The sequence below is a fragment of the Hypomesus nipponensis genome, chromosome 6, assembly GCF_054491055.1.
Source record: "Hypomesus nipponensis isolate SF chromosome 6, ASM5449105v1, whole genome shotgun sequence".
Classification (NCBI taxonomy): Eukaryota; Metazoa; Chordata; class Actinopteri; order Osmeriformes; family Osmeridae; genus Hypomesus; species Hypomesus nipponensis.
The window spans coordinates 3,956,660-3,970,988 of NC_140366.1; the positions used below are offsets into that span (position 1 = coordinate 3,956,660).

The 14,329-nt window shown below is 40.9% G+C and overlaps 1 long non-coding RNA gene across 3 annotated transcripts; it reads left to right on the top strand.

Annotated features, from left to right (window-relative positions):
* Positions 1 to 3,128: 3,128 nt before the first annotated feature.
* LOC146286437 (uncharacterized) lies at positions 3,129 to 12,725 on the top strand. Of its 3 annotated transcripts, XR_014758373.1 has the most exons (6): positions 3,129 to 3,996; positions 4,113 to 4,388; positions 4,513 to 5,711; positions 10,535 to 12,223; positions 12,340 to 12,442; positions 12,632 to 12,725. It is a non-coding gene; the product is annotated as an uncharacterized LOC146286437 (long non-coding RNA). The 3 variants fall into 3 exon arrangements; XR_014758372.1 differs by having other exon boundaries at positions 3,129 to 4,388; XR_014758374.1 differs by having other exon boundaries at positions 3,129 to 4,388; positions 11,726 to 12,223.
* Positions 12,726 to 14,329: the final 1,604 nt, after the last annotated feature.

Genomic DNA, 14,329 nt, shown 5'->3' on the forward strand with positions numbered 1-14,329 from the left:
AGGTACCATTTATTTGCATTTACAAAATGAAAATAAGCTAAAAATGCCATATAATAAACTACTTACTAACCTCGACCGTTCGGTCATGCCGGGAAATATCAAACCTCGGCTTTGCCGTATCGACCTCGTTATCGCTCGGTCGATACGTTCCAGCCTCAGTTTGATATTTCCCGGCATGACCTCACTCTCGGTTAGTAAGTAGGTAATAATGTAGGCATTCTGAAACTAGTTTTACATTCACATTAAGTAGATTGAAACCAGTGAAAAAATATATTACGAAACAAAGATTCTCCAGCAGTGATTAAGCCCAAAAGACGGCATTAGCTATGCCATATCTCATTCACAAAACACCGGTCATAGCCTATTCATTAACATTAATCAAGACTATCACAGACAGACATTAGACTATGCTGTACATTTGTGCAATTACTCTAATCTGTTAATCTGTCCGATGCCAAGGTATTATATAATGGCTCAATTTAAAGGGCCCTCAGCGCAGACCCCAGTGGGACAGTGAACAGACATGCCTCACACCACGGCTGTCATGTGCCAGTAAGATGTCAAATATAGATATAATTGAGGAAACATGAACATTCAGGAGAATGCTCCTAAAACCATAACATTATTTGCAAGTTTGACATTGACACATTAAGGAGAGGACATCACTGGCAAAGGTAGTGTCGCAGGCTACTCTGGAGAATCGCTGGGTCATATGGCCAATTTTCTGCTACTCAGCATGGCGCACAGAAACAATGTCAATTAGCATATTCCCCAATTGGTAATTGCAGTTTGACGTACAGTATAATCTGTGCCTCCCACTTTTATTCTAACACCCCATCCTCCTTCTCTCTACCACACTGACAGCCAGTTAAACACAAAGCACACTTGCTGAACCACAGGTTCAATAACCTTAAGGGGGCAATGCTGAGTAATGTGAACAAATAGGCCAAACTCCCTCCTGGGTAGACTATGCAACAAATGAGGCAAATAAGTGACAGAACGTAAATGCTGATTATTTAATGGTCTGATTTATGAGTTTATGAGATTGTTTTAAAACTATCATTGTTTCATTCCGTTTCCAGAGTACAAATTACTTTTGATTTGCAATGTCAGATTTTGATACTTGTGATCCCAATACAGGTCAATAAAACATTTACATTTTGCTGTAAAAAGAAATGCTCCTGGTATATAAATAAAGTTTGACTTGAAACAAAAACATCTAAATGTACATCCAAAAAATGGGTCGCCTAATGTGCAAAAGTAGATGGTGTATAAATGTACGTTTTTTTCAAAATCGAATTTAATTTGTATAAGTGATATCACACATGCTTTGACAATGCACTGACAGGATTTTGCAACCTGTGGCCAATAATAAGGAAATGGACACCCAGTCTCAGTCAGTGTGTCACAAAAGTGCTTTATATGGCACCCACATTCCATGACAAAGGATCCGTCTCCTCACGTCAACCTCTAGATGTCGAATATAGATATGTTAGGCCAGTCCTCTATAATGTCAGAATGTCTTACAGGTAGCATACACATTTTCTGTCAACAGCTATTCTTTTTATATTCATATTACATGCAAACCATTGCCTGTGTGTACCATTTGGTCAATGAGAATTCACAATGGTTATTTAATTTAACACATTTATAGTTGGAATACCCTTTTATAGTTGTTAAGGCCTCTCAGTATACAACGTAAGTATTAAAAAACCTGATGTTACATTATCTGGCAAGAAACTGCACCCATGGGGGTTTAATGTTGCACATTGTTTTTGCATCTGCACTGTACTATGCTCTACTGTATTTGAGATGTTAATGTTAGAATGCAATTGAGGAAGATTTTTGTTCCGCATACATAATTAACTACATGTTATTGTTGCACTGTTTAAGTAATTGAGATGTTATGGTTGCACTGTAGTATTATTTTTTTGTTCACCATGTCTGGTAGCTGATGTGGTTACTTTATGATGAGTAAATACAGACCATTCCTTGACTCTGACCACTGAAATACTGTAGAACCATGTACATCTGTATACACCATTTCTATGTCGCTTTGGATGAAAGTTCCTGGTAAATGAATAACATGTTGAATCCAATTATAGATCTTGTTGCTGTCCAAGACCCCATAATATACCTGAGAAAACTCCAGGTACAACCCTGGGTTTTCAGTGTCACAAATGTGGTAACTTTTTTACGGCGGTGCATCACCATGATAAACTAGAGCAGTGTTTCCCAACCGGGGTAGGGCACCCTGGGGTGCCGTGTAAACGTCCTTCAACAAATTTTCCTTGCAGCTGGATGAGTCAACTGACATTAGTGAGCACGACCGCTCAGCTCCTGGCAATTGTTCGATTTGTAGATGGCGACAGCATTGGAGAAACTTTTTTATTTAGTATATCAATGCCTGACAAAACAACGGGAGGATAAATATATTGTATAGTAGTAATAGTATAGTATAATATATATAAAAATAGTATCTTGAACAGGGGGAGTTGAATTGCAGGACTGTTACAGTTTATGTACTGATGGTGCCGCTGCCATGACGGAGAGTACGAAGGGCTTCATTAGCAGAGTCAGAGCGCAAAACTACGGTGGCATACGAGTGAACTCCCCCCAAATAGGATGACGTGCTTACATCCCCCCAATACAAAAGGTACGCTCCCCCAAATGGAAAACAACATCACATTAACTAAAAAAAACATTATATTAACTCAAAACGGAAATGGTTGGTACTGGTAAACACTTCGTCGCTGAAGGGATTCAGTAACTAACAAGAAATACAAAATTGATCTACAGAAGTGCAAAATGCAATAGCCGGACCGAGTTACCAGCACCAAGACATTTATTTGTGTATCGAGGCATGTAGCAAATAGTAGGCCCTAGGCTACTTATGCAAAAGCATAAATTGCGTGTTAAATGTAAAAATCGATAGCCAAACAACTATCCTGGTCCACGTAATTTTCATTGTGGCATTTCGTTCTTCTGTCGTGGACTCAAGGCCGGCCCAAGGCATGAGCGAACAAGCGGCTGCTTAGGGCCCCCGTAGCGGCCAGAGGGCCCCAACATACATGAAATTACAGTTTAATGTACCGTGTTTCTTCAATTATACGCTGCTCTCGATTAAACGCTGCACCAAAAATGAACATTGTTTAATAAACGCCGCCCCAGAAATACGGTAGGAGTAACATGTCCTGAAATACCATTAATGAGCATTCTCTGTTCTTGCACTAGGGGTCCACTGTTTGCTAAATACGTTTCAAATATCACATCAACATACCTTACTTAGCAAATTACTCTAGCTAGCTAGAGGCTAGCTGTTCGGCTGCATTAGAAGGGAAGCTTAAGAAAAAATTGCCAGAAAACGAAAAGCAGTCTAGCCTATTGCTAGTGCCTGTCTACATTATTGTGGTAACTGAGTTAAAATGTTTGTACTCGCTGTAATATATTGTTGCTTGTTTTTCCACAGGTACACTTGCACTTATAGCGGTTCATGTTGTTTAATTGTAACTTGTTTAACTACATGCTCTTGTGGTTCTTCCATTTGGCACTTATTTTGGTTGTTCACAATATGTGCTTCATGTTTTGGCTACTCGCAATGTTTTGGGGCTATCTTGTTGTTATTATCAGTGACCTTTGCACTTTGTAAAGCTCTCTCTTGGAAGTCTCTTTGGATAAAAGCGTCTGCTAAATGAATAAATGTAAAGTATTTGTGAATTCTAATGTCTAGGATTGGACGACAACCCGGTGCGGGTAGCAGAAGAGCAAGAACAACAAGAACAAGAAATCTGCAATATTGTCATGGCAAACAATGCAATCACACAGAGAAATCCGGACCACAATACTAGAAGACAATGCTGGCACATTCCAAAACGTAAACGCTGTCAGCATCTCGACAATTGACAGGGTCCTGATTCAACATCAAATGAGTATGAAGCAACTGTACAGAGTACCATTTGAAAGGAACTCTGAGAGAACCAAGTCGCTGCGCTACCAGTATGTACAGGCAAAGCAGTTGTGTGCACCACGCCTAGTATTTTGTACAGTGTTATGCGTTGTATGATTCTACTGCATAACCAATTCATAGTAATATTTTGTTTACGGTATTGTAGAGAATAATGGAGCTGGAGGCGAATGAGACCCCCCACACCCTCATTGTTGTGGATGAAGCTGGCTTCAACCTGTCCAAAGGAAGACGGTGTGGCCGGAATGTCCTCAGTCACCAGGTAACGGTGGATGTCCCAGGCCAGCGCAACATCACCATGTGTGCTGCCATTTCAGAGAAATGGTGTCGTCACCCACATTCCCAGTCTTGGCCCATACAATACCCAGAAGCTCCTGGTGTTCTTGGACCGCCTGCACTCCGATCTTGTGTGGGACAATGTAATGTAATGTAAGCTTCCACCGTGGCCCGCTTATCAGGGCATGGTCACTGCCCATCCAAGAATGCTAATGGTGCTCTTATCACCTTACACCTTATCACCTTACTCCCCATTCCTCAATCCTATCCAGGCGTTTATGCATGGAGGTGGAGGGTCTATGAGCATCGGGCTCAAAACCAGAGGTCCCTGCTCCAGGCAATGGATGCTGCTTGTGATGATGTCACAGCAGATCAGTGTAGTGGATTGTTGTGGCATGCACAACGATTCTTCCCCCATTGCATCGCAAGGGAGAACATCAGATGTGATGTCGATGACAATCTGTGGCCAGACAGACAGGAGCGCAAGGATGAGCAGGAAAGTGAGAACGACAACTAGTGAAACTCTAGCTATACTTTAATTTATTAATGTATGTGTTGTTAGCGTAGGCTATACATAATTTTAATTTGCTTATTGTATGACAGTATATTGTGCTGTACACATTTTCTGTTAACCACGATGTATGGCAATTACAGTAACATAATCCATGGCAGTGTGAATGCAATATGTGATGTGAAACCTTTTAGGCTACTCTTGAATTCATATTTTTTCTGTTTGATACACATAGTATTCTGGAAAGAAAACATCTACTACAGTAACTGTACCACAAGAGGGATATTTCTATGGTCCACTGCCATACTGATGAAACATATAAACACTTTGACAATGCCAAAGGGACTTTGGGGACCTAACTCTTTGTATGAGAAAGGGGTTTAGTTTTGATTGATGAGTTGCCTGTTTTGGGTGAGCTATGTCCCTTTGAAGGTGATCCATGTAGTTTGAACCACATAGGCTATTTTGCCAAATGCGCTTTGAGAATGTAATTTCTGCTTCAAGAATTGAGCCAAAGCAATGGAGAAAAACTAATGGAATACACAATTGCAATTATAGTCCGATTTACTTGTGCCTTAATGAACGGTTATCCAAATAACAAAGAAGTATGTTGCGTGTTGGGACTGAGGGGGAGGACTGGATGGAGAAACTCTAATGAGTGAATAGGTGCAGCTTGCAGTCCTGTGCTAATTGAATCCTCAGCGGCGTGGGCCAAGGAGAGTAGAAAAGGGCCGACGTGTCGGCAAGATAGGAAGGCAGTACGGAGAGGAGGCGGCAGCAAAGGACGTTTGGGACTACAAAAGACGTCGATCAGAGAGTCGGGGCGAGGGACTTCAGGATTTCGTGGAATCGACTAACGGAGGGAGCCGGGACGAAGGACGTTCATTAACTGCTCTGCACGACCAGGACAACCGATTGACAAGTATGAATTTGGGATGGACCTTACGGACATTTGAGTGGGTGAGTGCTGATAGCGGCCCGTAGACATTAAGCCGGGAAATATCAAACTGAGGCTGGAACGTATCGACCGTGCGATAAGGTTGATACGGCAAAGCCGAGGTTTGATATTTCCCGGCATGACCGTCACACGGCCTAGTACTGTGTCCCTAGGAAATGATTGTAAAGTAATGAATGACCGTTTATAACAGTGACAACTAGAGAGGGTACAATTTCTGGGGAAATTGTAGGGTGTGCTTGTTTGCGTCGGTTGCAGGTGGGTCCGTTTTCCCTTCTAGTGCTATTTTCAAGCATTTAGCCTACTCATATTGCATAATTCATTAAGAAAACCCTTTGAAACAGGCGAACACCCTTTGAAACAAGCTACTGTAACAACGTTGTCATTGGCAGTATTTCAGATTGACTTGCGATTCAAACAGTACCGTCTGCTAACTGAAAATAAGCCCCCCAAAACATAAATAAGTTTGATATTAATTTAGGGTGACATGGCTATTTTAAAAGCAGTTTGCTAGAGGCAAGCTCGCTGCTGTTGCTAGCCACACTTCACTGTTTGAAAGCGCCGGAAATGAGGATGTTTCTTTTGACAATAATAGCTGTGGCATAGAGGGTTTTCACCAAGGGTGAGGGTTTTCTGGGCGGTAACTCAGATGCGCGGCCATATTGGAGGCACTCTGTGTAAACAACTGAATGGAGTACAACCAAAGAACGTATATTCTATACTGTTTGGTACAACTGTAGCCATGTCTAAACGACCGAAATGGTCATTAAAACATGTCCAAGATCCAAAGGCATATAGGGAAGGACTTGGACCACAAGAAAAGGGTCGACATTAACTACCTGGTTTTCTCGCCGAACCCATACACATGCAGTAGTTTGATATGAATTATATTATGTCAATGTCAACTTTACAGTAAAATAAGCACAGTAAAAACAATAAAAGCAGTAATTGTTTTTACTATTTAAAATATTATCATTACAATAGAACATTTGAGCCACTGAAATAAACATTACACAATACCTGACAAGAAATGTGCCGAACAAATACGGATGTTGTCCAGATTCTTCCCTCGTAGATCTTGGTTGAGCTTTGCCAACCACAAGCGCCTCCTTTACTCAGATAATCTCTGGCATTCCTCTCCCTGGTTTTTAATACCTTTTGGAAGTCGATACTATACAAAATGTTTTTCTTGATCTGTCCTATTGGTACAACCTGAAACACGGCAATAATTCAACATTTTCTTTGACGTTCGGGATATACTTCAGTGTCTGTGCTTTGTTGTGATGCGGAGTGCCTCCAAGATTTCCGGTCTGATGACGCGTTGTGAAAACCCTCTATTGAAGACAGTACTGTAGCCTACTACTACACACTGCCAGTGGGCTCAAATTCACAAATCACAAAACTATGCAGACCCGCTGGCTGTCTTGGCATTCGCCATATCTTTAAAACACTGCTCTCCCTTTTGATGTAGAATTGACCCTGGTACGAAATTAAGAAAATACTCAGACGCTGATTGACAACCGCTGCCGCAAATCGTCCATGGAGGCTGACGGGGCTCTCACGTAGCAAACAAATCAAAGTTTTTACAGCAACCTACATTTAAATCTCACCACCTGGCTGTCTTCACAATAGTAATATCGTCATAACATTTCCCTCTTTCTGTTTTTTTGTGTAAAATTGACCAGACCACTCTTTCTAGAACACAGACTTGTGTCATTGAATACCATCATTATATATTGGATTAGACACAAAGATTTTGAGTCCTTCAAATGGTGACCCCGACGCTGAAAAGAGGGAGTCCAGACGGTTCCGGCCCGACCGACAGATTGGGAGAGAGACCCATACACCGGTACGAGGAGGCAGATGTAATTGTCAGGCGCCAACATAAGAACAGGTAAGCAGACACCTGTTAACATAAAGTACTGCTATTCGGAACTGAGAACCAAATTTAGACGATTACTATGTTTCATCGTACCTAGTCAAACCAACAGTGGTGGGAAATCAACTACTGTATGTTACTAAGGGTTGAGAGGCCTTGAGGTGAAACTCCTCAAAAAGGGTTAGAGTCCCACTGTATGTTACTAAGGGTTGAAAGGCCTTGAGGTGAAACTCCTCAAAAAGGGTTAGAGTCCCACTGTATGTTACTAAGGGTTGAGAGGCCTTGAGGTGAAATTCCTCAAAAAGGGTTAGAGTCCCACTGTATGTTACTAAGGGTTGAGAGGCCTTGAGGTGAAATTCCTCAAAAAGGGTTAGAGTCCCACTGTATGTTACTAAGGGTTGAGAGGCCTTGAGGTGAAATTCCTCAAAAAGGTTTTTTTTGCAGGTTTGAAAAACACAAAGGGAGCATTTTGAGTTATATGTTCTTTTTGTCTTAAGGGCATTGTTTGGCTGACATGATTACAGAGCGTAATACTGACATGAGGGACGTAGGTCTAGGAGCAGTTTTAACCTATCTAAACATCGATTTCATGAAACAAAATTATGATATAGATAGTGTAAAGTAAAAAAAAAAATTAAGTTAACATTATTTTATTTTGGTTTGAGGAAATGTGAAAGATTGAGGAAGTGATTAGATGGTTACATAAAAGATTGGTTTAGAGTGGATCATGGAAGGTTATGAAATGAAACGAGAGAATGTTTTTCGGATGTGAAGAGATGATTGGTTTAAACATTGATATTTTAAAAAGGAAACTATGCATATACTTTGAAAGTATATGGGCAAACATTTTTTGTCAAAATATTCAAATATAGAGTTTTTAAGAGTTTTGATAAAGGTATTAGATGCAGTTTGGTTAAAAATTAGAAAAAGAATATTTACAATGTATTTTAATTTGGAGTTTAATTTTAATTTGGTTTTAAGTTTTATTTCAGAGTTTTATCAGAGCCTGGCATACTGTTTGGGGTAAATAGTTTGGCTGTGATAATGTTGTATTAATAAATGGTATTGGTGCATGAAGAGGGTTATTATAACATTCAGTTCTGAAATAATTTGGGAAGACTCATCAAGTCTGATGAATTGTGGTTATGGATGGTTTGAGCTGATTGGCTCGTTTTGAATTGCAACAAAACGAGTTATGAAGTTCTACCTATCTGACCTTTGTGGAACTTAACTTTTAAAAGAAAGAAAACGTTTTTTGAAGTGAAAGAAACAAGACTATCAGTTAATTGTGTTTAAATAAGGAAACAAAGAAACAGATTGTAAATTCTGGTAGGTTATGTAAATTCACAGGAGGAACTTATATTACTAAGGAATCTGTTTCATTATGTGCTGATTTGAGCCATGGGATGAATCATGTCTCAAACAGGAGGGATGGAGATAACGAAAGAGTGTTTATAGCATATGGATTTAAAAACTTCAAGAAAACTTTAAGATTTTTTTTTTTTGCATACCCTATTTGTGCAAACATTCTATGCATGAGCTTTATTGAACTACAGAAATGTGAAGGGGAAAATACTGGCTTGTAATTATAGATACAGTATGTTTACTATGTGAATTGAAGTCTTTTCCAGTCCTATACCAGATGCTTAACACAATTTTAATTGATTTATAGAAGAATATTGACTTGATTTATTATCATTTGATTTTCTTTGTAATACCACAACTTAAACCTTTCACATAGCATGATGAAAGAGGCTAATCAAATGGTTAACCGATTTTATAAAAAATGCTAATTAGAAAGGAGATTTTCTGCTTAATTCTGTTCCAGGTGAAGCTGTAACCTCAAGAGTGGAGGAGTTAAACCAGGAGATTGGTTTGACAGTTACATTTTTAATTAAATTTATTTTGATAATTTCTTTTATTTTTTCTATATTACAATTCTAAAAAGCTTAGCTAAAGTTGTATGTATGTGGTGAAGGGGGCCTGTGAGTATGTCCAGGTCTGCCGTGGATACATGGATGTCGAATGTCCACTCTGCGGAGTGACGGTGGGTTTTCCCCTATAACATCATTAGGGTTTTCCCACTGTGTCCAGTGTGTCCTCACCACTTGGCCATAACGCTGCATAGTCTCATCAGTATTGTTGAATTGTATGTCAACATTGTGTAATCAGTAATGGGATATTTTTTTATTTGTGTTTGTCACACCCTAAAAGGGTGTGAAAGGAGGGATTTATTTTAACTTAAAAAATATCCACTTTAAATTCTCAAATGGGTTCCTGATTTCAATATCTGTGTTTAATCATTGATGTCCGACTGTTCTTATCTCATTTGACTCAGTTACTGCTTGATCATGGGAGGTGGGGTGGTGCTGGGACTGTGGCTCTTTTCTGTTTCGGGACGGGTCAGAGCGGCGGGTCTGACTGCCTTTGGATGTACGGCCCCTGTTCTGGGGCCCCGTTCCCCTGGAGACCCTGTCGCCCCCTGATCTTCCCCTTGGAGACCCTGCCCCATCTGCCCTTATGCCTCATCAGACCTAGGAGTGGTCTGCCCCCCCCCCCTTCCCCTTGAAGACCCTGCCCCACCTGCCCCAATACATCATCAGATGTTTGGGGAAGCTTGTTGTACATTTATGGACAGGACCAATCCAGGTCATTGAGAGAACCTTGCACGCCCTAATGGTGCTGGGGAAAGGGGAGTATGTGGAACCACTGGAGCATGTGTTGTGCTGTGCATGAGTTGTGCATGAGCTGTGCATGAGCTGTGCATGAATAGCAACCTTTTGCTATTGCTATGAATGTGAGAGTCCGGAAAAGAGGGTTGCAACTAGGTCAAGAGTGTTACTGCTTGACCATACTAGCATTGTACTGGACTAAGAAGGTTTCCGCTAATTTGCTTAGTGTGTGCTATATCAAATATCAACATGGTTGTTGCTCTATCCCATGTATCAGGTCCCTGTGCAACCGGATCATTGTCTCAGCTGTGGAGAACCCAACGAAGGGGATCCAAATGCCGTTGCTGGGGGTGGCTGACCAGGATGAGTGGGGGTTTTCACCACTTCTCTCTTTCAACGTCCTATTTATTATTTTTTTTAAATGCTATAAAAGTAAATAAAACATCAAAATTCAATGAAAGTAGTGAAATTATCATTTATGTATCACTTGTGAAGAGCTTTGTACAGATACCCATTGTTCTTTTTGGTTTGAAAGGTTTTGGTTGAAAGAAACCCCAATTTCTGATATGGAAATCATTAGAAAATGGGTCAAAGCAACCCAAGGACAAAAGGGTTAAGGGGAGACACCCCAGTGAATAGGGATAACATGAAACCTCCCAAGTTGATAACTAATAGTAGGTCAAATAATGTTTTCATTACTAGTTTCCTGTAAATGTAGCGTTAGGCCTATGTTTAAATGAGCAAATGATTAAGTTGTAAAATACGATATTCTTTGTATACATTTCCAGACCGGAAATCAGAACATTGAGTGAAAAACCTTGTTTCATTTTGTCAACATATTAGAGTCCAAAGTTTTTACAAAGGGCACTTTGGATATCTATTTTTCATCACTCCATTAATCAGAATATGGTGGCAACAGCCATTAAATAAAATCCGTTCAAAATTTGCGCCGCAGACCGTGTTCTTGCTCAGGTTCTCCGCATCACCCACACTATAAAACTACCCATAGCGAAATAACGAAACGCTATGCATTCAGTCTGTGGGACTGAGTGCACAGCTTCAATGTGTCGCACTGGCAACATACGGCTCAAGAAGCTGGCAATATACGTAATTCCTTCTGCTAAGAATCTATATCTTTCAGAAACATACTCATGAGGGAATGCAAAAGGGTTTTGTCGGTCTCTAAATGTTCTGGCTCTTCTGAACGCACCTCTCACTATCAGCGCACCAAGCTGCACAGGATCTACTATGAACGGTGACGACATTATCGTCAAGAATTAGTTAATGGGCGGGGTTTTCATACCGGTTGATCTCTGATCTCCAACTTATCCTGCTCCCGACCAGGTTAGCCGTTCAGCATATGTTACCATGGCAATCTACCCCGGTAACAAGTGATCCACCGTTGTAGTACAGAAAACCCTGGGTTGAACCTGAAGTTACCTTGCTAACGCCAAATCTTGATTTGTAGTATAGGCCCCAGATGCCATACCCCTAGGTGTCAACTCTGGTCTGGTGGAGGAGAACCCATTGGGGGCCCAGGAAAACAGCTGGCAGCCAGGCAAGGGCAAATATAAGACACAAAAAAATACTCAAAGCTTCTCAATAGCATTGCCAACTCATTGTAAGGCATAAATAAGTTGTTCTGATTGTGGCGGGGGGATACATATGTCAAAACAACAAATGTTGTCATACTAATGCTTTGTATACAACCATTCAAGGTAACATTTGTTATTTACATCAATGTTATAGCTAATCTAGACGAACCACAGTGTATGCCAATCATGCTAACTCTTGTGAACTTGTTTTACTTGTCTTTAATGACAGACACATTACAGGTTATGCTCCGGAAGATGGAGACATTGGAGGAGAACCAGCGAGAGGTTCTTCTATTCAGGCAACTACAGGGCAGACACTACAGGTGGCCTAAACACAGGCTGAACTCCAAGACCTTGAGGAGCGCCTTAAGGTGCGCGAGTTCCAAAAGAGAGTGGTTGGTGTTTGAGATGCCATGAACTATGGCTTACACGCAGCGTTCAACGCTCAAATTGGTGCTAACAATAAGTTCATTACTTCTAATTGCAGATGCTGTGATGAAGTGGAAGACGGGACTGGGAGAGAAGGTTGTGGAGCTCCTCATAGCGGAGACACTCAAGCACACCCCAGCAGCCCATTCAAAACAAGCCAGGTGAATGAATCATGATTGCAGCTTCCATATCCAACCTTTCACATGGCTATGTGACAAAACTAGAATCCCATAATATTTTTTTTATGATGTATATTATTCTAGATGTAATTTTTTTATGACTTGTTTAGCTCCTTTCACATGTGCAATTATGTTGATAGGACACTAACTTATTTTGTGCTTCATTGTCAGGGCCAACAGACAGGACCTGTAGCGGGGACTGGCAGAAGATTTGAATTCACTGTTTGGCACTTTGTTTGAAATAAAATGACAATGTTACATGGAAATGTTGCCTTGTTTATGATTAGCTTGAGTTAGGCTACACACCACACAAACATAGTCCTCCTGAAGTTGGCTATATGAAGCCTATTATACAAGAACAAGTAGCATTTGGGGCAAATGAGGTCTGCATATGAACCCCCCCAATATAAGCAGTAGATTTGAGAAATATAGGTTACTTAATTAATGTTGCAGTTACGGACTGGCAACGTTAAAAACATTACGTTGCCAGGACGTCGCAGTTACGGACTGGCAACATCACAAGATTCGCCAAAGACATCGAGTGACGTTGCGGCAACCAAAGGGCAACGTAACTGTTAGCTAGGAAGGAAGTCAACGCTTGTCAATGGAGCGAGGCCAGACTCTCTGTACAAATGAAATGTACAAGAGTGGTTAGGATCAGGCTAATTTCTGATACCGTGGCGGCACGCCGACATAGCGGAAACACTGTTTACTACTTCATAGTAAAAGGCCCCAGCTCTGTTGGTAGTCACTGAATGTCACTCCACCAGGATCATGAGTGTTTTGTCATGACTAATCAACAATGGTGAGCAGTGTTACATCTCCTTGTGCGACCTAACAATCACAGGCCAATCCACAGAACAGTTTAAATGATAATTTCTCTTAACCCTTGTGTTCTCCTCGGGTCATTCTGACCCATCAGTCATTGTGACCCACCTTCGTTTGTGACAATTTTACCGCATACAAAAACAAAGTGAAGCATTTTCTTTTAACCGTTGGGCTGTCTCAGACCCCCCACATTGAAGGTTAAAAGAAAATTATTTTTATTTGCCTTTGTATTGGGTAAAATTGGGTAAACACAATGATGGTTCGTTATGAACCTTTTGGTCATGTGACCCGAAGGCAGCACAAGGGTTAAGAAACGTACCTGGCTCTGTGCAGTTCTTCTCCGCTGTCTCATTATCCAGTGCTGAGGCCATAAGCCTTCTTCCCCAGTGGTGATGGTCGGCATGCCCCTCCACAAGCATTCCATGGCCTGAAAGATAAGTCAAACCTCTGTTTTACCCTAATGTCACAGCCACTAAAAAGCCAGGAAACACAGAAATGTTATTAAAAAAAACTGCTAACAAATAAGGGCTTACAAATAAGTATGACATCTACTGAAATATCCAATCTCCTAGATATAACCGTTTTAGGTCTGGCATATGAGCTACACAGTTAACATGCATGTCAAATAATACATTGCATTCTTAATTACACTTTCAACCCTGATATGTTGTCCCATGTCCTTTATTATTTTAAAACTAATCTTACTGTAATTGTGAGAAATCTTATTGCTGAGAGCCTACTTCCAAGTAAAGGCCCGTTCACACCAAGAACGATAACTAAAGATACCATTTTAAGAATCGTTAAAACAATAGCAGCAATAAGGTAGACGAAAACAAATAGGCTACTAATGCAGTATCTGAAACGTAATGTTTGCAACATCGCGTGGACATTGGGGACAGTGCCTCTGGACTGGCAGACCGGGGTGGTGGTTCCCCTCTTTAAAAAGGGGGACCGGAGGGTGTGCTCCAACTTTAGGGGGGGATTACACTCCTCAGCCTCCCTGGGAAAGTCTATTCAGGGGTCCTGGAGAGGAGGGTCCGC